The sequence below is a fragment of the Accipiter gentilis genome, chromosome 22 (assembly GCF_929443795.1).
Source record: "Accipiter gentilis chromosome 22, bAccGen1.1, whole genome shotgun sequence".
Classification (NCBI taxonomy): Eukaryota; Metazoa; Chordata; class Aves; order Accipitriformes; family Accipitridae; genus Astur; species Astur gentilis.
The window spans coordinates 13,371,567-13,394,557 of NC_064901.1; positions in this window are offsets into that span (position 1 = coordinate 13,371,567).

Here is a 22,991-nt window from a genome sequence, read left to right on the forward strand (position 1 = left end):
TAGCAATGATCACAGACCATCTAGCTGCTGCTATTAACAGGTTAACCATCCCAGGGCTCAGCTGCAGTCATTTCCATTAAGAATTCCCACTTCCTTTGATTCTGTTTTTGATATGCACACTCTCACCTGTTTTACATTGCTATCTGGGCCTGGAAAAACAGTCGTCTTAGCTAAGCATCCTTAAACTTTTTCTAAATATCTTCCTTAGCCTATTTTCTTTTAACTTACTTTTTGCTGCGGTCTTCTCTAAATTAAAGAAAAAATCAGAGTTTCTTGTAATAACTGCAAGGTGCTGAAAATTCATATTCTTTTTTGAAACTTTCTTGTCCAATTCCATGTTCCTTTTCATGTTTGTTTTTTTTTTTTTTTAATTTGTGTAAATTTGACTGGTAGAGGAAAGATCTAATGCTGCTTCTTCTGCACAGTGCTGATAGAGGAGTGCCAGTCTACCACACTTGTAGGATGCTTTTAACGTGTTAGAAGTTTGCATTAAGAAAATGATACTTTTCTAACATTGCTTATTTTAATGCTTTTGAGCCAAATTTGCTACACTGGTATAAACAGGAGATTTTGGCAGAAGAGCTAGCTACATCAATCTTATTATTGAAGCTGAAGAAAGACAATGTCACGCTTTTTAAGTAATTGCAATAAATTCAAACCTCAAACAATTTTAGCTGCAGTTCTAATATAGAAAAGTGTGTACTTGGGGAATTTTTAATATTTTAAAATTTTTGGCAAGGCCTAATTATGTATTTTCAAGGAAAACAATTGCCTGTGAGAGATTCCAGGCTATGTAATCTACTTTAGAACAATGGGTTTTTACTACTATTACTATAACACATAGCCTGATGTGATAGGATGGCTTTATGGACAAAAGATGGGGTATTTTCAGCCCTTAGAGAGATCATAGTTGTAAATGAATTAAGTAGGTTATCAGAAATAAAACCTACTAAGCACTTGCATATACTGCATGACTTTCTATACCTGCCATAAGTGAAGCTGTATGAAACATGAAGTGAGGAATGAACACTAGGACATCTAAGATAGCACCAAGGAGCTATGCTTACCCTTCCCTCTCTCTCAAGGGCAGATTTTGTACAGTTACTTTCATGGTTCCCTTGTAAATGAGTTCTTTGTGCACTGCTTGACAGGTTTGAATAGTCAAATTTTCCAGATGGGTAAAAGAGTCTAACTAGATAAGGTAATTATGGCATAATAGGATTTTATAAGATCATGATATGTAATCTGAATCATGTTTTTCTGCAGGAGTGAAAGAATATAGATCCAAATATATGCAGATCTAACATACAGAAATGTAAACATATCTACATATAAAAAATAACCTACTAGCTCCTTCCTCTTGTGTTCTCATATTTTCAAATTTTATATTGGTATTAAACACATTTGCATTTTTAAATTATTTCAGTGATTGAGTCTGGATATAGACAAGCTCAGGAATTCTTTGTTTCCTTTGCAGTTACCTTGAACTCTAAATTATATCTGTGGTGTCTTCTTCACAAATATAACAGTAGTTCCTCTGGCAATTTATGGTGGAAGATAGAAATTTTGGTAGTGATTTTAGATGCAACATGGAAGTCTAATGTATAAAAATTAAAAGCTTGAATGTGCAGCAAAGCAAAGTACTTGTGCAGAGGCAAAGAAAATTATAAGGGTAGGATGGATAAATGAACTGAAAAAAACCTAGTTCTACTGTTCAGAACTGATTAAGGTGTTATGACTGTGTAGTTTTACACTGATACTCTGATCTTTTTCTGAAACCTGCAGAAGGGATTTGCATCTTAATATTTTCTGCCTTTCATCTGTGTTTGCATTTCCTTGTTATGATGCCCCCCCTCCTTTTTCCAGATTGCATTTCTTACAAACAGCTTACTTGTATTTTCTACTTTTCCTGATATTTTATCTGCAGTAATCTTTTCCCTCTAGATGTTGTGTAAGTAGTACTATCGCAATTCATGCTGTTATGTTACCAGCCTCTCTTCTTTTTTATTCCTCCTTGGGTAGAATTTACATTCAACAAAGTGTACTGACGTTTATGGATCTCCTCCTAGATCTGGCCAGTAGATGTTTGGGATGTATAGTAGATGGGATATTTGAGGGGGTGGTATTTACTTCAGGACTATTAACTGTTTAATCTTTAGCCTGCAGGTTGGAGACAGGATGGCTCAGGCAGTTAGTAATGGGATAAAGCTTTTCACCTCTGAATCACCAACTCTGGGCCAGATTAGTAGGAGCAGAATATTTCCACCATCTGGTGTCTGGTCAGTGACGCATATGAGAGAAATCAGTAGCCATCCCTGCTACTGGTGAACAGCTTTACAATTAAAAAAACCAACAAACCCACTGTGAGAATGATTGCACCACAAACAGCTCCAATGAACATGAGGACAAAAATCCCACTAAAAACCTAACGGCCAGGCCTCAGCACCCTGAAGGGACCATAGGAAAATTTGTCAGTGTGGGCTGTCAGGTGATGCTGTTTCACTGGTAATATTCAGTTTATAGAAAGCTAGTTTTTTTAAAAGCGAACAACTGATAATTCGTGGCTGAAAATTACAGCAGCTTGTAAGAAAAGTGACTTGATTTTTCTGTGATGTGGAAAAGCAGATATCAACATCTTCCAGAACCCTACCGGTCTTCAAAATTCAAATATCCATCAACAATATTTCTGATTGGCATGTGATGGCAATACTTGAATAGGACATAGTTCAGCTGAAAGAGATGCTCTATTCAAATGTATGAAGTTTTTGCCTTATTGCAATCTGAGACAGGTGAGCTCAGGCTGACTTAATGAATGATAAGTTCCAAATCAGTATGCCAAGTTGAAGTTCTTTGTAACATAACACTTCTGAACACTGCATCCATTTCCTATGTTAGAAACGAAGTCGGATGTACTTACAGAATCTGTGAATTGGGCTAGCGTCTGAATTGCCGTAATCGTCTGAAGCAATTTGCTGTCTGAATGAAAAAACCCAAGTTAAATAGCCACTTAACAGAGAAAGAAAAAACCCTTACTGTAATATTCAAAAAAGGTTATATTGAAAATTATTATTTGTAACTATAACTTTTTTTTTAATATGGAAATCAAAAGCCAATACTAACCACTTTAGGGCTTTCCTTAATGTTCCTGCAGCAAAGCTATGCTTTTAGGGTGGTAATTTTAAGAGAAACGAAACACCTAGGCCTTAATAAAGAGCTTTAAGAAAATGCCTGAAGAACTTGGGATCTGATTTTCCGGGTTGCTGACACTGTTCGGTTTTGTTTGAAGCCAGACATCTGAATGGCAATTATCGTAGTTTCAGACCCGTAATTAAGACTACGACGAGATGATAGCAATGCCGTTTGCGTTCGCCTTCGCATACAAGTGTCGGTGTCCGTGCCGTGCCCTGTAAGAATGAATGGAGAACTGGTTTTAAACGTTGTTTTTCCAGCCGCTGACCAGGAGGTGGTGCCAACGCACCGGCCGTCCCCGCCCTGTCCCGGGGCCGGCAGCGCGGCGGAGGGGCTGGGGCGTCCCGGGGCGTCCCGGGCCCCCCCCGGCAGGTCGGAAACCCGGCTGTGGTGTAAGTTGCAGTGGGCTTTCGTTAGGCCGAGCGGTACAGCTCAGTCAAACCCGGTAATACTGCCCTAGGTGAGGTCGCGTGTGTCTTTAAAGAGGTGGAAGAGCAAGAAACAAGCCATTTAGAAAATCGGCGTTTTGTTCATTTGTTCTCCCTTGTCTTAGCTTTGTGTTTTGGATCCTTTGTCCGGTTTCTTTCTGCATCTACATGCTTAACGCTTTCCTCTTCCTTCATTTTATTCTCTTTCTCGGTAACTGGTTCTTCTTTCTGCCTGCTCCCCCTTACCGTTTCATCCTTTTTCTTAGTCTCTTGAACTTCTCTCAGACATCCTTACTGAGATGCCCAGATACTGTTTATTTTTAAAGATTATCAAAAAAAAGAGAAGAGAGGTGTCATTAAGGTATGCTGAAGTAACTCCAAATAAAAGCTGGTATCTATTTTTCATACCTTATTCTCTTTGCATAGCTTTGCTGAAATTGATATTCTCTTGCAATTGTGACTGTTTCATTAAAAAACCCCCACCCTTTATTCATAAATGTTTACTGTTGTATACCTATGGTTATCTTGTGGTTATTTTATCTTCTAGCAACTTCCTGCCTCATGAGCCGTGGATCACCCAGGCATCATAACTCTTGAATAATTTTTCTCATCCACAATATTCAAGAAACGGAGCCTGTAGATTTTCTTTGCAACAAATATAGTGAGTTAATTCTCACTAGTAATAGCTTGCGAGGGCAGTAGCCTTTTAAAATAAACAAGTTTTGCCAGCTTTGTAAAATGTTGTAACTCAAGGTGGTGTAAGGCAAAGACTGGAATCCATTTTCCATCTGTACAGCAAGGATCTTCAGATTTTAGTAACAGACTGTGGTGGGTGTGATGTCACCCATGGTTTGTATAGTGGGATTACACTTTCATAGCAGCTACAGAGTACATAATGACTTTATATTCTGGTATACAAAGAAGTCAGCTAAGACATTTAACCTCAAATATGTGCTTATTTTGCTAGGTCTTTAATCTCAGAAGCATACAGATCTTTTTTTGAAAAATTTGTCTCTGCAGATTCAGTTACTGAATAGCAAACAAGTGCAGCAAAATCATGTTGCCTTCAATTGCAACTATTTTACTTAACAATTCTTGTTTCAAACACTTTACTGAATGTGATATATTTTTTGTGCTGCCTGCTATACTTTCATTCTCTTCAATCTAATTTATTTATTTCTCCCTTTAATCCTTCCATGTCCTTAAATCTTTTGGTTCAGCCTAATCCTTCAAATCCTATAATTACTCAAACAAAGCATTTTAACCTTGTGGCCTTCCTGGACTCTTGCCTATTGCTTATGACGTGTAGGTCTCGCTTGACTAATGATGTTTACTGCTGCATTTTTTTTCCTAGGATACTCATGGAAAATTTCATGCCACATAGCTCCTGTTTATAGCAGGGCTCAGTGTAGCAGTATTACTATGAACATTGTAAAAATTGTACTGGCTGCTTTCTACTATTTGAACAATTGCTTCTTTTAGTCAGAATTTATAGCTGACCTTGATGTAATCCCAAATAATAGAAGTCCAAAGCCTAGATTTTGATTTCAAGTAACTATTCCCAAGTTCTTTGTGTCTCTTCAACAAGTATGTTTTTACATACTGTGTAAAGCGTATAACTAGTTTAATTCAGGCATCTAAGAATGACAGCACTATGTTGGGTTGCCTGAATATTTTTCTAAACACTTCATAAACACATTGTATTCATTTCCCTTAGGAAATTTTGAACACTAGGGTGACGTCACTGATTTATGGTACTTATAATTTTTCATGTAAGGTATATTTGTAAAAAGTAGTCAAACTTTTACTTATTTTATTTTATTTTATTTTATTTTTTGAAAGAGTAATGAGTAGGCCAGGCTCCAACTAAAATTAATCAGTGGTTGTGTTAATAGGTAGGAGCGATATTTAAAAAGATGATGAAGAACAGTTTTATATCATGCTATTAAGGGGAAAAAGGAAATAAAGGTATGCCAGGAATTTTAGAAAAAGGTTACAAATTTTAATGACATATGGTACTAAAAAAAAAAAGACTTGTTGGCAGTGGTGAAAGCAAATGTTAATGTCTTAAGGGACTGGGTGATACTAAGGTGCAGAGGAGAAAAGAATATAGAGACAGAAAGAGACTGGAAAGATATCAAGAAGAGAGGTATCAAATTAAGCATGTGAAAGTACAGGAAAACAAGTACCTCAGATGTGAGTAATAGAAACAAACTGGCCTGAAGGAATAAAGGAAATATATATGTGTGTCTATAAATTTTGTATGTAGTTGAAAATGATCTATTAAATTTAATGGTTCTAACTGAAAAAAAAGATCCTACTTTCAACATTAAGCATCTATGTTAGGGAAAAATTCTAAACTGTTCTGAATATCTTGTGTAGTGAGAAAGATATACTTCCTCGGGGATAATGATAAACAGAAAAGTCATGAAAACTGCATCTGTATTCTGTGTTCAGCTGTTCAGAAGCTGTCATGGAGGATACATACACATGGTTGTATGGAGATGTACACAGCTGAAATTCTACAAGGTCAAATAGCAGGAGACTCTGCTTGTTACTGTTTTTATCACCTGTGAGCAAAATTCTCTAACAAATGTTTGAGCCACAGCTTCTGGTCCTCAACTCTGTGCCTTTTATGTACAGTTTATACATCACATATTTACCAGATATACATTGAGTGATTTTCTTCTAATGTATACACATTATTTTAAACAGCCTAAACAAACCATGGAAGCATTTATAAAAATAAGCTGGGATGACTTTTAGGCACCAGAATCTTGCACATCTGGACCTGACACAGATTTATGGCCTTACCTTTTCCAACATGTCTTTGAGAGAGGTTCTGCCTAAGAAAATATGAGTTCTCCTTTTAAGGCACATTAAGCCCAGCTGGAAACAACAGAATGCCTGGAACTTTTTTCTCAATATGATTTCTTGGGAGAATATTTTTTCTGTGCTTGAGTAACCAAGTCTAAGCTATTGAAAATGAAAGGTTTGTAAACCAGCTGTTCCTTTTCCTCTTTCCCTTTTTGTATTTAGAATAACCAGACTGACTCCTAAATTCATTTTCCCATCCCATCCCAAAAAGGACATAATTTTAGGTACCAGAAGGGGGAACAAACATGATAAGAGATAGGATGTGGGAGAAAAGGCATTTCCAGGGAAGAGACATTAGAAAGACCTGCACTGTACAATTTGCGGAGGAGACGTATGAGCTCAGATTTCCTCCCAGTGAAGTCAATGAGAGCAGAGCTGTCTCATGAAAAAGCTTAATGATTAATGAAGAGCACTGAGAAAGATACAGTACCCAGGATATATTTCTTGTATTCCTAAATACAGTGAGATTAAAGAAGCTATGAAGCAGCAATTAAAATGCAGATGCTGTGGTAAAACATGTGGGTAGAGATAATACAGTTTTTTAGACCAAGCTAATACTGTTGGAAAAATGGAGACCTTTTGGGACGCACACAACTTTTGTGCATGTGAACCAAGCAAACAAACATCTATATCAGCGTAGATTAACTAAGGAGTTGAGTTCACCTCTGCAGGATGTTGCTTAGACAAACAGCACAATATGATGTGATATAATATAAATGAGAACAGGATTTCAGTTAGACTAAAATTAAAATGTTACAAACACTGATAATTTAAGGAATAAGATTGTAATCGGTAGGAACATGAAAAAAAAGACACCATTTTAATACTGCTGCCAGACCCATTATTTTCCTCTTTCCTTTAGCATTTGTCGCTGCTGATAAAAATACCCTAAATTTACTGAAAATATCCTAGACTACTACATTGCTTGACTGTTTGAGACAACTCACAACATCTGCAATGTCTTTGAGCTTCCCATTGCTTGCATGAAATTATTACAGCTGTGAAGAGAAGGTGTAAGTGAATTAAATCAATTTAAGAATCAGCCATACTTGTTCACAATGAGCAGTGTTGAATCCTTGCAGCCTTTTTAGTAATATAGTCATAATAGGCATTATGCACAATGAACATCAGAAGTCTACTATTATTAGAGCAACAAAGCGTCATCCTGGTTTCTTCATTTTAGACCTGCTTATTGCTGTTAATCAGGAGTAACTCATTAAGTGAGCAATAAGTTCTGGGATATTTTCCTCTTTTCACTTAATGTTAGCCACAGTGCCTTAACATGCAAAATCCTCTGTGTCTATTCTACAGCTTAATCTTGTACAGATCCTAGCCCTGTCCTCATAGCTCTTTCTTGTTGGTTAGTTACCATGTTCTTATTTTCTTTGGTGAAGCCTGTCAAGACAAAAAAATGGTAAATCTTCAGGCAGTTTTGATTTGACTAGTTTTTAAACTTCTACTTGGTTTCTGCAAGTGCTGGCTATGACATGATAAAAATTTTACCACTTTTCTAAATCATGAGGAGATATTAGGTTCTATTTTTATCCTTCTAAATCTGGCTCCATTTTTATCCTTTCTGTTTACTCTGTTTACTCTTTTGTATCTGTATTTTGCACTATTTCCTTTTTTTGGCTACAGTTCTTCCAATTTGCATTCAAAAAAATTGTATAGATAACTTGCAGGCTGAGCTTTTTTCTTTAAGTAAGGGAAATAAGTCTTTAAGCAATCTGATTTTCACATTGTAGGCTACATATTCTGTTCTCGACATAGTTCACTTCCATGAGATACAGATTTGGAAGATCCATAAATAAAATTATTCTTCTTCCTGTCTCCTTTATTATCTCTTTTTTTTTTTTTTTTTTTTTTCTGTGTACCTGCTCCTATACATCTGCCATCTAGATTGTCCCCACAAAAACGGGAGGGAGAGCTGCAAAGCGGCTGTGTGGGAACTTCCAGATGTCGTCTGCATCTTGTAGAACCCACCTGTTTTGGTCTGTTGCTATGGGATTCTTTGCACCTCACTGCACTTAATATGGAGAGTTGTCTCCTCCTCATTCACATTTTAATAGTGTGTCTTATGCTGTTTTTAATGGCAGTGGCATTCTTACACTGTCACATTACTGGATCTCAGATGACACCTTCATTTTTATTTTTAATCGTATTTTGCAATGCTGTCATTCTTAGAGAATTTTTTAAAGATAAATTCTGTGGCTATTGATTGACGTGAAGCTTTGTGAAGACTTCTTCACAAATAACAGAACTATTTCTGTTATTTGCTGGTTTATTTAAAAACAGGGATTCAAAGCAGATAGTTTCTGCCAATCTTTGTTAAAGATATAGGGCTTGTTTCCATTCAGAGTTATCTACTTGATGCCCTGGGTTCCGTAGGAGACAATTTGTCATAACTAAAGTAGAACAGCTATTCTCAAAATCAGATTCAAATAGACTACACTAAGCTGTTTTTAAGCTGCAGTGGAATTAAAATGTGAAACACAACCTAAAATGCTGTGGTTGAGACAGTCCCCATCCAACAGTGAGCAAAAATAGTATGCAGCTGTTAGGCTACAAATGTGTATCCAGGCCTAACAGAGAAAGAACAAGGAGAGGAAATGTCATTTTAACTGCAGTACTGCAGTACGATATCCTAACAATCTCATCTTGTAACTCTGTTCTCCTGTGCCTGTACTGTCTGTTCCTCTCTTCCTTCAAAGTACAGAAAGTTTAATTCTGGGCCCAAATGATCTCAGACATGTCAAAAAGAAGCCAGTTATAACTAGTTTTGATTGTACTTTACTTCTAAGCCGGTTGTCCTGCGTCACTCCACATGGCGTCTTCATGGACTGTAAATCCTTAAAAATAATGCGGGAGCCAGTTCCCTTCAAATCCAGCCTTTCATTCTTCTTTCCTTCACCTTCTTCCTTCTCTTCCTTGCACATACATTTTAACACACAGATCGTGTCTGACCCACTTGTGCACTTTACAAGATTTAAAGCTGTTTACTTTAAAGGCTAGATTGTTTTTCTGAAGGAAGGTGACCTAGTAGATGAATAATTTTAAATTGCTTTAGGGAGTTAAGTCTGTTAGGAGAAGCTGATTTTATTTTTGAAGGCTTTGAAGGGATTCTTCTTTATTTTCCAAATGCATACATTCAGAAGCAATGTTGCTCAATATGCTGCTGTAGGTGAGCTTCCCAAGTAAGTCAGTGCAAGGCAGCAGGTGAAGAATTCCCCTAGAAGAAAGGTCAGAGGAATGGAGTTTTTTTGGTCTGGAGAGGAGAAGGCTTGGGGGGATCCAGTCACAGTCTTCCAGTACCTGAAAGGGTAGCTATGGTGGAGAAGGAGGTGCTCTCTTCTCAGGCATGCACTGTGACAGGACAAGAAGCAACAGGCACAAGTTGCTTCAGGGGAAATTCCCTCTGGATACAGGAACGATTTTCTTCACCATGAGAACAACTAAACCCTGGAATACGTTGATCAGAGAAGTGGTAGAATGTCCCTCACAGGAATTACTCAAGACTTGGCTTGGCAGGGACTTGGATAACCTAATCTAAATCCCTGCTTTCAGGAGAAGTTTAGACCAGATCATCTTGAGAGCCACCTTTCAACCTGGACTATTCTATGATTGCATGGTTCTTATTGTTACCTAACTTGTAAATTCAAAGGTCTGAAATAATCTGTCTTTAAGGAGAAAAATCAAATATTATTTTTAGTGTGCTGGTGAACTATTGTGATGAGGACTCAAAGCATAGTGGTATACAATATATAGAAAGACAAAGAGACATATGGAAAGACATGCAGAAAGCCATAAGACATACAAAAAGAATATGATACATAAAAAGTCATCCAGTCAGGCAAAGTCGTTCACAGGATCCTTCTCCCATTTTGTGACAGCATCAGTTGTAGTGAATGTCTTGGTTACTGAGACTGGGGCAGGATGGAAATAAGCTTCTCAGACACTTCCCAGACTTTAGAAAGCCAGAGTAGCCACTGTTTGCATTGGTATTGGAAAAAGTCTCAGAGTGCGGGGGTCTTCTACTGAGAAAGCTGTGTCTTCCCACCTAATTTTATAATTCAAATATTTGCTGTTTATAAAGCAGTAAGATCTTTTGGTTTGCTCTATAGAATAAAATGATGATTTTCATAGATAAGAACTGCCTGGAGACCTGGGTCAGCTATTACACAAACTAAAAATTATTTTGTTAGTTTTGTGCTTTTGTTTTTGGTTTTTTTTTTCAGAAGACTTTTAGGGTGGAAACAAGAAAAGAGAAGAGAGGACTTTTTAAAAATAGGAAGCTAAAAGCATGACAGCTAGTATATTAAATTCTTTATGTACATTGAAATTAGAGAACCAGTATAAGAAAGCCTGGAAGTCCTCAAAAAATCAGGGTATAAAGGAAGTATTTCAAAAATCAAGGTGAATGTAAATGAGAGGTTTATTAGTATGAATTAGTATTCATTAATAGTAAATAAAGATAAATGCCTACACTGCCTTTATTTGGTGTAGAGAAGGCTCTACAAAGCATGAAGCATACAGCATAAACTGTAAGTTAAAGGGAAATGGATACATTTAAGAAATTACATCATAGCAAATTGCCAAGGACAATAAAAGACTTGGAAGCCATAAAAAGCAGGTATCACTGTGCCTTTTATGTAGCCAGTCACTGGCATTCCAGATCCAGAACTGTGTGTTATATATCTTGACTCCCTCTCCGATGTATGGGAACATCAGAACCTTTAAAAAATTATTTGAACATTTTTCACTCTGAATAGGGAGCCAACTCAGAAACAGTAAGTAGATGAATGTGCCTGAAATCCCGTGCCTTAGTGGAGCAAGAATACTTCATATACATGGCAGGCAAGTTCTTCATATATTTATCTCCAGTTGTGTCTGCTGCTGTGAGTGAGTGTTGTGACTATAATGGTGATAGTGGTAGTGGGTTGATACTACACAGAGTCTTCCCTGCTGTGATAGGGCCACATGTCCCAATAGGTAGGCTGGGCAGGGGTTAAAGCTCTGTTAGGTGTCTCCACATTCCGCCAGTGTTTGCCCTGCCTGCATTTAGATAGTAAAATAATAGAGCATCCTGCACTGTTTTATTTCAAAACCCTACTGCAAGAAGTACCTATAATATCTGCTGGTTCAGAACATTTTTTTCACCAGGAAAGTGGTAGACATAGATTTGGTGCACTTCTTAAGTGAATGGAGTTGAAACCCACTTTACTGCTTTCCTGGAAAATGCCTTAGTCACCAAATTATTGCCTACGCTGGTTGGAGGGCATTTTCTTGCTCCTCTGAAACTGACTGACTGTGAAAAAGAAAAGAGAAATTCCAGGCTCTGTTATAGCATGAGAAAGCCCAGGAGGAAATACGATTATTTAGGCAGCATTCTGGCACTTGCAAGGTGTTGGTCCCTGTTTACATGAATGTTTCTGCTTTTTTTATTAAGCATGCATTGACATTTAAAATGCAAATAAAAAGATTAGCGAGCAAAGCACAGAATCCACCCCCCCAACTGAAGTCCCACTTTCCTCATAGTTTTCTTACCCTGCAAGTCTTGCATTCCTTCCTGCATGGAATCATGCCAGAGCTCCAGCAGGAAGGGAGGACATGGTAGTGTCTAACAGAGGAGGCAGAGCTCTGAGTTAAAGCTTGTAAATATTCTTATTAAGCTTGTAAATAGTTTTATTATAATAAAGCATAAATTAACTTATCATATGAGACAGCATCTTTTAAGGAGGGAGAAACTTTTCTCTCCAGATCTTTGTTGGGATGCAAAACTAGCTCCTGCTGTTTATAAAGAAAATGTTCCAGTTGCGTTAGGGAAAGAAACCTATAGTCATGCAAGATTCTTCCCCATGCTTCCTCCTTTCCATGTACTTGTGGGATAAGCTCACAGGAAATAGTAATTTTGTCCATCCACAACTTAAATCCCACTGGAAGTTTGAATAAAACACTGTCCACAGTGAAATAAATTACAAATCTTTCACTGTTATTGTTCAATAGTAGGTTAGGATTTCATGCTTGGCGTCTTTCATATTGTGTTTTTGAAGTTTCTTCATCAGCTGGTGCAAAAATCTATGTACGGATACCTCTCATTCCTCTTGTTTCACAAATTTAGATATTTTATGTCAATCTTACTTGGTAATTTATAATTTTTTCTTCTCATATCACTTCTTTATCATATAAGCATTTTGTTCAAACTGCTTCAAGTAAAGTTCTTGAGGATCTATAATATGATTTAAGTGAAAGAAGACTTGGGGCTGATACTCCCTTTTTCTCTGTGGTTTTGAGAATTCCCAGGTTAACCTTGGTAATATAGCAATAAGGTGTAAAGGGTATGAGCCATTAATAGGTGCCACTGGTTCATAGCCATTATGTTTAAGTTAAAAAAAGTTTGCAGATGATCACAGAACCACCATTCCATGGCCTCAGTCTCCAAAACAAGTTTATTCTTAAAAAACTCCACTTCAGCAATGTCAGAAAGAGAAGCTAAATCCCAAATTCTGTTAAATGAGTAAGTAAGTAAAGTAAGTACATGAGTGATGAGTAAGGGTTTCATTACTAGAGCAGTCAATTTACATTTTATTAAGTTGCAAATGTGGTCAGTTTTTAAGAGAATTTTCACAGAAGACAACTTCTTGTGAAGCATAGTGTAAAATAGTGCCTATTTCATTACAGTCCTTGATAAAAAACCAACAATTTGCATTCAGTATAAATAAACAGAGAATAAAACAGTCCAGCACCACATATATTTCACATTATTCAAACTCTGCTTTTCAGAGAAAGTGATTAATTCCCCCATCCACCTTTTTTTTGCATCCATCAATAATATCTCAAAAGTGTACAGATATTACTCATTTTCATCACAACTCTGCAGAAGAGAGACATTATTAACCTTGTTTTATGGAGGGGAAACAGATTTAAAGGACTGTGTTCACACTACTGTGATCTCCATTCGGGATAACAATTAGTGGTTTAAGCCAATTGCTTTTCAGGGCTGCTAGACCCTGACTGCCAATTTTGCTACCAAAGGGAAGCTAAGATTGTCTATTTGGTATTATGAATTGCACAGCGGTCTGGTGAATTTACACTATACTAAGACGTTTGAATACTGCTCAGAAAAATCAGGTTAAAAAACCCATAAATTTTGAGTATCTAGCTTGGGACATTCGTGGTGTGATTTCTTCATTGAACTTGGCATTAAACATTTCATATGTTCAGACACGACTTCCAATGTATTTTAGGTACATTTGTGACTGATTGGTATATTTGCACACCACGTTGAAGGTAATAAGCTTGTCATCTAGAAGCATGATCTACTGGTAGCCTGTGAAACGTTCAATTTAAATGATTTGTCAACGTTGCCCAGGAATTCATAGTAAGTGTGATACTGGACGAGGAGGAGCTGTGGAAAAAAGACTATATAATTAAAGGCTCTATCATAATGCAGTCAGAAACAATGATAATTTAAGCAGTTCCTAACTTTTAAGTGATTGATTCTACACTCAGATAATATTTTCTTAGTGTATTTTTGTGTGGATAATTTCTTAGCTTAAAAAAAGAGAACTCGAAGGCCCCAGAAACACCTTAGTGCAGCATCACAGTGAAGCACAGATTCAAAGAATAGAAACCCTATAAACTGCAATGCAAATCTATTGACCTACCAGAACAATCAATAGAAAGTTGCAATTTTCTCTGTGGAGTAACACTGGAGAAGAGTCACTTCTATTTAATTCCAAGTTCTGTAGAACATTCTTTTAGTGGACACAGACAATTTTGTTTGATTTTCTCAAACTGGTTTATTTTTAACACATTGGCCAAATTTAGGTGATTTTTTCCAGAATGGTGAAGTTATCTTCCTGACAGAAAGAACGGTGGTTTGCTTCTTTCCTTTTTATAAAGCACGGGAGCATAAAGGTGACCAGCATTTAAAACTGAAAATCATGCATTTCTGCTTAGCTTTTTCTGAGAACTGATGGAATGCAATGGTTGAAATAGAAAGAGAAACAACGTGGAATATTTGAGCTTAAGTGTCCAAAATTTGGCAAAACTTTAAGTAAATGTAAATATGTTTCTAAAAATCAGAAGTATTAGTTAATCTCAATAGTAACACAATCAACCCTACACAAATTAAAATGCAGAAATGTAGATTTTTTTAAAGGAATTTACACCTCTAATTCTTCTGAATTAGCAGAATTTATTTTATAGAAAATACTGGCTGTCTATGTTCAATTTGTGGGACTAGGAGAAGTATCTTTTTTGTCTGTAAGTCCCCGTTCCTGTATTTCTCCAAGTAACGTTTGAACTCATTGGTAAATTTCAAGAAGGTTTTGCACAGGTGTAGAAGTCTTAAGGATACCAAATGTTTTTCAGTTATTGTGAAAATTTGTAGCAGGAAAGAGGAAAATGACCCACATCAGTGCTACTATGGAGAGATACGGTAGAGCAGAAACTGTTCTTGGTCGCCATGTGTCCTACATGTGTATCAGAATGAAGTATATCTGCCAGATAATAAAAATAAATCCAAACAACTGCTGGATACAATAAATTGTTATTTTTAATAATTCCTTTATCTATGCAATCACATTTGCTAATCCAATTTTTATCTTTACTGATTGAATCTTGTATATACTAATCCATCTTTATCTTTACTAACCCAATCTTATATCATTTCTTTACTTACACCAGCATTTCTGCATTTGTGACTTTTACAAAACTTATATATTACTCTTTATATTTTCTCCATAATGGTGTATCTGGTTGACTATGAATGCCATTTTCTTAGAATGCTGGTGTAAATCCACGGCTAAAAGGAAAATGGAATTTCTTCTGCTCAGTGGCATGTCCAATAGCAATAGAAACATGAAGCTGATCATTGCATTTACACTACCTCTGTTCCCCATTAGTTTAGCTTTCTGCTAGCTTTAAGTAAGCAGAACATCCTGGGGAAGATCTCTCTTTTGAGCAATAGGAGAAATAAGCATTCCTAACGGTTATTAGAGATGAAAGATTGTTGAAACAATAGAAAACACCACAAGGCAACAGTCTCTTAGGTCAGCTGCTTTTTACTTTTCTTTTTGATTCATTGGTTGGAAAATTCCCAGGACTCCTGAAATGCTTGTGGTCAGTTTGGCATTTCCTTATAATTTGTGTTTTATAGATTACCTGTCCAACCCATATGACAGGTACCTCTTTTAATGACAATAGACATCTATGTAACACTGTAGTGTGGGAAGTCAATTGGGACTTAAAAAATATAAAGTATATGGATTTACAATGTTGTGCAAGTAAACTTATCTTTTCTTCCCAAAAGTTTTTTATACAGCTTAACACAAAACTGAAGTGGAGCTAACCTCATATGCTCTGGAAAAAATTAAGAATCAGCATGAGAGAAGTAGTATTTATCCAGTCTTCTTGCGTACTTAAGTCCATGCCTCTTCTTCCCCATTTCCTAATATATATACACATGTTCTCAAGAAACAGTATGGTTTACAGAACAGGGAGATGAAGTCTTGTTATGTAATTTTTTATATTTTTGTTGTTGTAAAATGGTTTGGGTTTACAAAGAAGATACTGTGGTTTCAGCCTGTACAGCCTCTCAGCATAACCTGATGTCCTACATGGTTGGCTCTTTGGAATAAAGCTTTAATTACTGTTTTCATTTTATAAATACATATTGAGATTAAAGTACCACCAATCAATTGATTTATTTGAATGCTTAGCTAGGAATTAATCAATTTGAGGAGGATTTTATGTATTATATGTATCCCATCAACTTTATGAGAGAAGAATTTAACATTTAATTTAAAGATTTCTAGTTCTTACCTTTCTCTCTTCCATCTGCCTTTCTTCTCTATTGTTGCTTTTGTGCTGACTTGTTCTAATTTGTCTTTTAAATTAACAGCTGTTCCAAGGTGGATTATTGAGATGTTTGGCCGAGTGATTACACTTTAACCCCTCCTCTTATAACTTGATATGTTTCTCCAAAGTAGAATGCGTATCAATGATACAATGAAGTGCACACAACATTTTAAAAGTTTTTTAAATTCTGTAGCTTTTCTCATCTTTAAGTCTGCAAAATCTTTAAGGAATTCTGTGCGAAACAGAAATCAAAGCAATGACAAAGTCTTTTTTGATGACTTTTTTTTTAAAAAATGAAGTCATAAACACTGTTGTGTTGCCTGTTTTAACATATTAATTCACATGGGATTTCATTTGGATTCCATGTGGCCAAAATAGTTTTGTTTTAATAACAATGCAAATTGATTATAGGTTTGTTTTGTCTACTAAGTAGCTGGCTATTTTTGGTGATGTTTTGTAGTTCAAATAAACTCCAGTGACTTCCCTCAGAAATTTCAAACACCTCTTTTAAGGCTAAAATTGTAGCAACCCCCCTGAAATAGTCTTTGATGTAAGTGATTTTTCAAGCAGTGACAGGTCAAAGTGACAAAAGGGGACTTTCTCTGGAGAAGTTAACGAGTCTTTTCCCATTCTGCTCTCATTTACACTCTGCCTGAAATTCTAGGAATCTTACCTGTCCAGCTACTGCTTTTTCTGTAAGAAAGCCCCCATGGCTATGATCAGCATGGGTTTTATAAATCCTTTTCATAATGAGGTGTGTTGTGAAGTAGCAAAAATTTCTATTATGAACTTAATGAACTTCTTTGCCAAACCCGTAGAGAAAAGACAGCAAACATAGGGAAAGAGCCAACACTTCTGACCCCATTCAATTTCTTAAGATTGGTATTCCACACAAGTTTTATGGGGATATTTGTATTTCTACTCATTAAATAAATCTTAGTGAAAATAGGAGGCTGTGAGATCTGACCATTCAGACTTTCCACTATAATTTTCATTTCCCTAATTTGTACCTGCATGTAGGTTCATATACAGTGAGGAATAAAGCTACTGTTTCACAGCTCCTGGGTGCATTGAATTTTGATTTTTACACAGGTAAGGACTGTTCTCCTTCCCTGTGTGTTTTCCTCTTGTTGTGTGAAACATAGCAAAACAAGAGCACCTTTAACATCACCAGAGGACTTGCACACAGATCTAGGTTAGATTTTTCATTCATACTGAATGACTTTTATGATGGGCCTGAAATGGCCATTTAGTTAGGTCTTCGTTTATGTAGAAATTTTGGGGTAATACAGAAACCACTGGTTAAGTTGCTGTTAAAGCTTTTGTCTGTATATTTTGTGGTGTGTTTTGATACTTGATTTTGCTGTGAAAAGATATTGTTCTTTAAAACATCCTTGTTGCTCTGCCCCTTTCATGACCTTCAAAGAAAGTCAAAAGCGCTCCTCTTCTATGCTGGCATTCTCCTCTACCACAAAACACAAATATTCTTTCCTGGAATGTTTCCTTCTAAGTAGCTGAGAGGGCTAGACTTCTTTCTTTTCTAATAGCTTGTTTTATGGACAATACTTACAGGAAGGAAGATGTTTTCTTTCCATTTGATTTTCATTCCTGAAGCAAAGATTTTAGGCTCTTCATCTACTTCGCTGCATTTTCAGAGAAGTAGAATGGTTCATTTTTTGTCTAAGACCGCTTAACCTAATTTTTTTTCAAGTGAAGTCAGCTTGTGTTTCAGCACTGAGGCTGAAGAATAGATTAAATCCTTCATGGTGTAGGTACATCTTTTGTAATATGTATTGGAATTCATGTACATGTATTGCACGCATTATTCTCTAACCGATTTGATAGCTTACTGAAATATATGGTAGTTTTTAAAGGGAAGAGAAAAGCAAAACTTTATTAAACTGAGAAAAGATGTATTCTTTATATAGATATTACAATAGCTGCCAAACCATAATTTGAGCAGAATTACACATTACAAATTATTTTTGGAGTAATTTTCAAGCACAAAGTGCTTGTCTTATTCTATTGCCTTTGAAATTATCACTAAAACTGTCACACACATGGTTAGTACAGGAAATTTATGGAAAGTATATCTTTACAGTTTATGTTTTAATAGGGGAGCCTTTCATAAAAACTCTCTATATTTATTAAGTGTATAAGGTGAAAGTCATGATGAAAAGAGTTCTTAACATTTTCCGAAATGCTACATATAATTTTTATAACTCTAGAAAAATGTTCTATTTTAGAAATTCCTGAGGGACAAGTATTGCAATGGCCTTAATTTAGTTTTATAACACCTGCCCTTTGAACAGTTATGAAGTAAAAGAGATGTTGTCCCATAGCTTATCAGCATGAAACAGAATTCTAAAAAATTGTATATCTTTTCACATTCTTGTAGGCACCATGATTTTCAAATTTATATTCAAAGAAATTGCATGTATCATTTTGACATTCTAATTTACTGAAGCTTTTCAGATAGTACCAAAACATATTTTGTGAGCACACAGTTCTCATTTTGTACAGAACGATGAGTCATTTTAGCCTACTGCAATTGTAAACAAGAAGAAATTGTTCTAAGAGCACACATGCCTTCCTGCTACTGTTCATTTTAACATTTATGTAGGACAGGGTGGAGCAGCCACAGAATTTTCACTGTCAAATCTTTTCAATTGCTGGACTTCTATCTTATTTTACATGTTTTTAATCCAAAATTTACACCTGTAAGATAAACTAATTTTTACAAAAATCTTTTATTTAAAGAAATCAAGACTGACCTTAGGAAGCAAAGTATATCTAAGTCTGAACTAGCTGATTTAAGTAATAATTAATACAGCTTTATTTCTATGCTGGCAATATCTCGATAATTTGCCTTTGATGTTCTTACTTGGTAACAAGAAAAAAAAAAGAATTTAAAGGCCAGATTCAGTAAAATTTGACACCATAACACTTATGTTTTTAGGCACTTTACCCCTGGATTAGACTTCAGAACCCAGATTTTATTATTACACTCCCTCAACAGTGGGTTTGAAGTGAAAGATTTGTAAAGGTCAACTGCTAAGAAGGAAACTAGGCCGACAGCTAAAATGAGGTGAGGGAGAATCTCAAATCCCATTCCTCAGACTATTTATTCCAGTCTGCAGGGACACATCCACTTACACAGGATCTGCAGCGCTGAATTACCTCCTGGAGGTAGTCGCTGATGTCCTTTTTTCTTCAAAGCGCAAGTTAGGCATGTTCTTTCTTTCGTGAATAGAGAGTGGTAGCTGGAGGATATTCCGAATTTAATTCTCAACTGTTCTGGAAGGTATTCACACCCAATTCCAAGAGAATTTCCTGATCAGTAGGCTAGAGATTTCTGCCTGGGCACTTTCTACCTTTCCTGAAGGAGCTGTGCAAAACATTACCTGAGCTTAGTCAGGGCCACCCAGCTGAGAGATGGGTGATTGCTTATTTCCTGATTCAAAACATGCTTTCTGTTGTAGCTTGAAAGAGAATACAGAAACAGACAAGACTGAGAGTATCACAAATGTATTTATTGCAATTTATTCCTATTTGGATACCCAGCACTGGTCACACAACACATTGCCACTTCGAAGGAGCACAAACATCACCATTTTTTCTATGAAAATTCAGAACAAAATTATAAGGCAGCATTCCTCCAGAAATTTAAGGCAACAGCAATCTTTGCTTATGCTTGACTGGATTCAGTGCATCAGGTTGTAAGATTTTCTGTGGTGCAGATACCATTCCGGCAGAAGAGTCAAAGCCCTAATAGGCCAAAGGCATATGGAGCGTGAAGGCATATTTTTCTTACTCCCCTCTAAAGAATCTCCCTAAAATATATCATGATTCCAATTGACATTGCCCTTCTCAGAAAACCTCATTCTGAGAATTATGAGAGAAGCGTTGTCCAAGAAAAAGGCCTGCTGCAAAGTCAGTGCTTGCTATCAGGAGCCAGAGCTATTGTGATGATTCAGTCTCTCCTCAGATGCAGTGTGATTGAGGGGACAGTCTCCTTTAGGTGATCTATGGATGTTTCTTGCTAGAGCCTCCTCCTGGAAATTTCACAGGTGTGGATCTATTCCTGTTCCCTGGCCTCAGGGAAGGCTGGATTTTTGCTGCTGTTATTAAGAACAAAATTTGGGCTTGTGTCTCTAGCTAGTTACTTAGTGAGTAAGGTCAAGAGTTGTAGTGAGAATAACAATACAATGTTAGCCAAGCCTTCAATTTGTGATAAACCTGAGGTTGTTTTCATACTTTAGGTAAATCAAGTTCAAAAATTAGTCATTCTCCACTTGAAGTCAAGAGTAAGATACGCATTGCCTTCATATGTGCAGAATCAAGCCTTGGGGGAAGTAATAGATGGCCCAAGGAATTCTAGCATAATATATAAGGAACTGAATACAGTGCCTGGGAAATGGTAAATAATTTAATATACATATTTCTTACTGTAAGCCTAGTTTTCACTGCAGCTGATTTAGTCAGGACGTATTACACTAACATGCATTCCAGTATCTGCCCAGAAGTCCAAACAAGTGATCAGTCATCTCAGGAACAGTTGTTTTTCAGTATACTTGTTTTTCATGAGGTGTTCTTAATCTTGGGATATTTGTTTCCTTCTCATTCATTTAAGAACAGAAGACAGTTTATGTATGCCGAATTTTCCATAGCGTCCTATCTGCTTCTGGAACAAATGTTAGAATATTTAATTTACAGCTGAAAGCACCCAACTGCATATACAAATGACCCTGTTAAGATATGTGAAGAAGCTATTTTAGTACTTTCTTCAAAATGCTTTTGTTTTGACATTTCCCACTGTAATAATGAAATGCACAAACTTAGATCTTTTCAAGTATTTTGCTTTACAGTGTCTGTGAGTTGTGTGCAACTCAGAAAAAACATTTGTGAGTTTGAGAAGCACTACATAGATATTAGATATTTGATAGTATATTTTTTTTCTCAAGGAATATAGACTAAATCTCACCACTTGGAAAAGTCACAAATTTAGAAAACATTACTCATTTTAATAAAGAAGAAAACTATTAATACGCCAAATCTTGCTAAATGTGGAGATCTAAGTAGTTGCATGGGATTTTTTAATTACTGTTATGATTACTTCTGGATTATAAGTAACAATACTAAACAAGTGCCACTCTGTTGGAACATGACGTTTTTTAAAGTATCATGTGAGTTGGAAAAGACTTCGCGAGGTCATCTAGTGCAGTCTCCTGCTCAAAGCCTCTCTAGGGTCCTTGGCTTTACCTCTCTTATTAATTGTGGTATGAGAAGTGGTGGAGGTTCTTGTGTGCAAAGTGTTACTTGTGAGCCACAGTTAGGACACCACTGGCTTGGTAATAAGAGCAGCACATTTGTTCTTTAATTAGTCTTTGCTTCTCTAGTTTCCATGGTCCTTTGAAGATCTGGTGAATAACCTGATGCACACCTGTGATTTTGACTCAGGTAATGCAGAAAATAACCAGTTAATCTGCATCTAAAATTCAGAAAGCTGACTCAAAATCATTTGCTCAAACTCTACTCTCTCTGGACTGCTTCGAAATTCTTATCTGGGAAGGTCTTTATGGAATTGTGTCTGAGACTTACCTGAGGGATCAAACAGGAAAAACTGTGTGTATCATGGAATAATTGCTGCATGATGGTGCTGCACCATATCCAGGAACATGTTCAGTTCTGTACTTCTCCATAGCATTCATAAAACATGAAGAAGAGATATTTTCTATTGTTGTCCTACCATTGTTGGTGATCTGGAAAAAACTAAGTCAAAGAAAAAATAGATGATCACATTTAGATACTGTTTTTTTGATTTTGTTCCCAACACAGGCCCCACATTATTAATAAATGTTAATCTGAGCAAAGTTTTACATTGGCAGATGGTCAAAATTAAGGATTAAAACTGCTCGCTCAACAGGTCTTAGTTAGAATTAGTTTTATCATGTAGTAATTGGATAAAACATAATTTTCTGATAGACTGAGGAAAGTTCACGTTTAGCACTTTCATTATATAAAAAAAATAATTTTCTTACTGTTGCACTTAACAGGTTGTTAGCTAATGGTTAGTTCAGCAATTTTATTTCTAGTTGCAATGTTTGGTCACAAAGCATCTCCTAAAGAAAAGACATTCAGATTTTTTTTCTGTTGAGTCTGCAGAATGTGACAGGTGAGGTGTGGGTACAGATTCAGGGAGTAGCAGCTTTCTGAGCAGACGTTTGATGGGGTTGTGGGACCTGCAGCTTACAGGCTTCTGTTCCAGCTCCTGTGTGGTACTGGAAGAGCTGGCACCCAGTTTATTATTTACTTCTCAGGAATAATGCATACCATCACACTGCAGGGTACTGTATTTCAAGTGCTGTCCTTACTGACTGTATGTAAGGGGATATTTGATAGCAAAATCAAAGCTAAGACTCTAATGTACAAATTACTATTTTTATATAATCTTTATGCAGCACAAAATTTCACAGTGTTTATAAACAGGGATGATAATACAAGCTCCATGCAAGCAAAGGCTGGATTATACCTGTTCCTCACCTGACTTGGATACACAGTAGCAGCATTCAGGATAAAAGAAGATGGCATTGCAACTTTTGATTGCTGCCTCCTTTTGATGTGAATGGCATCCTA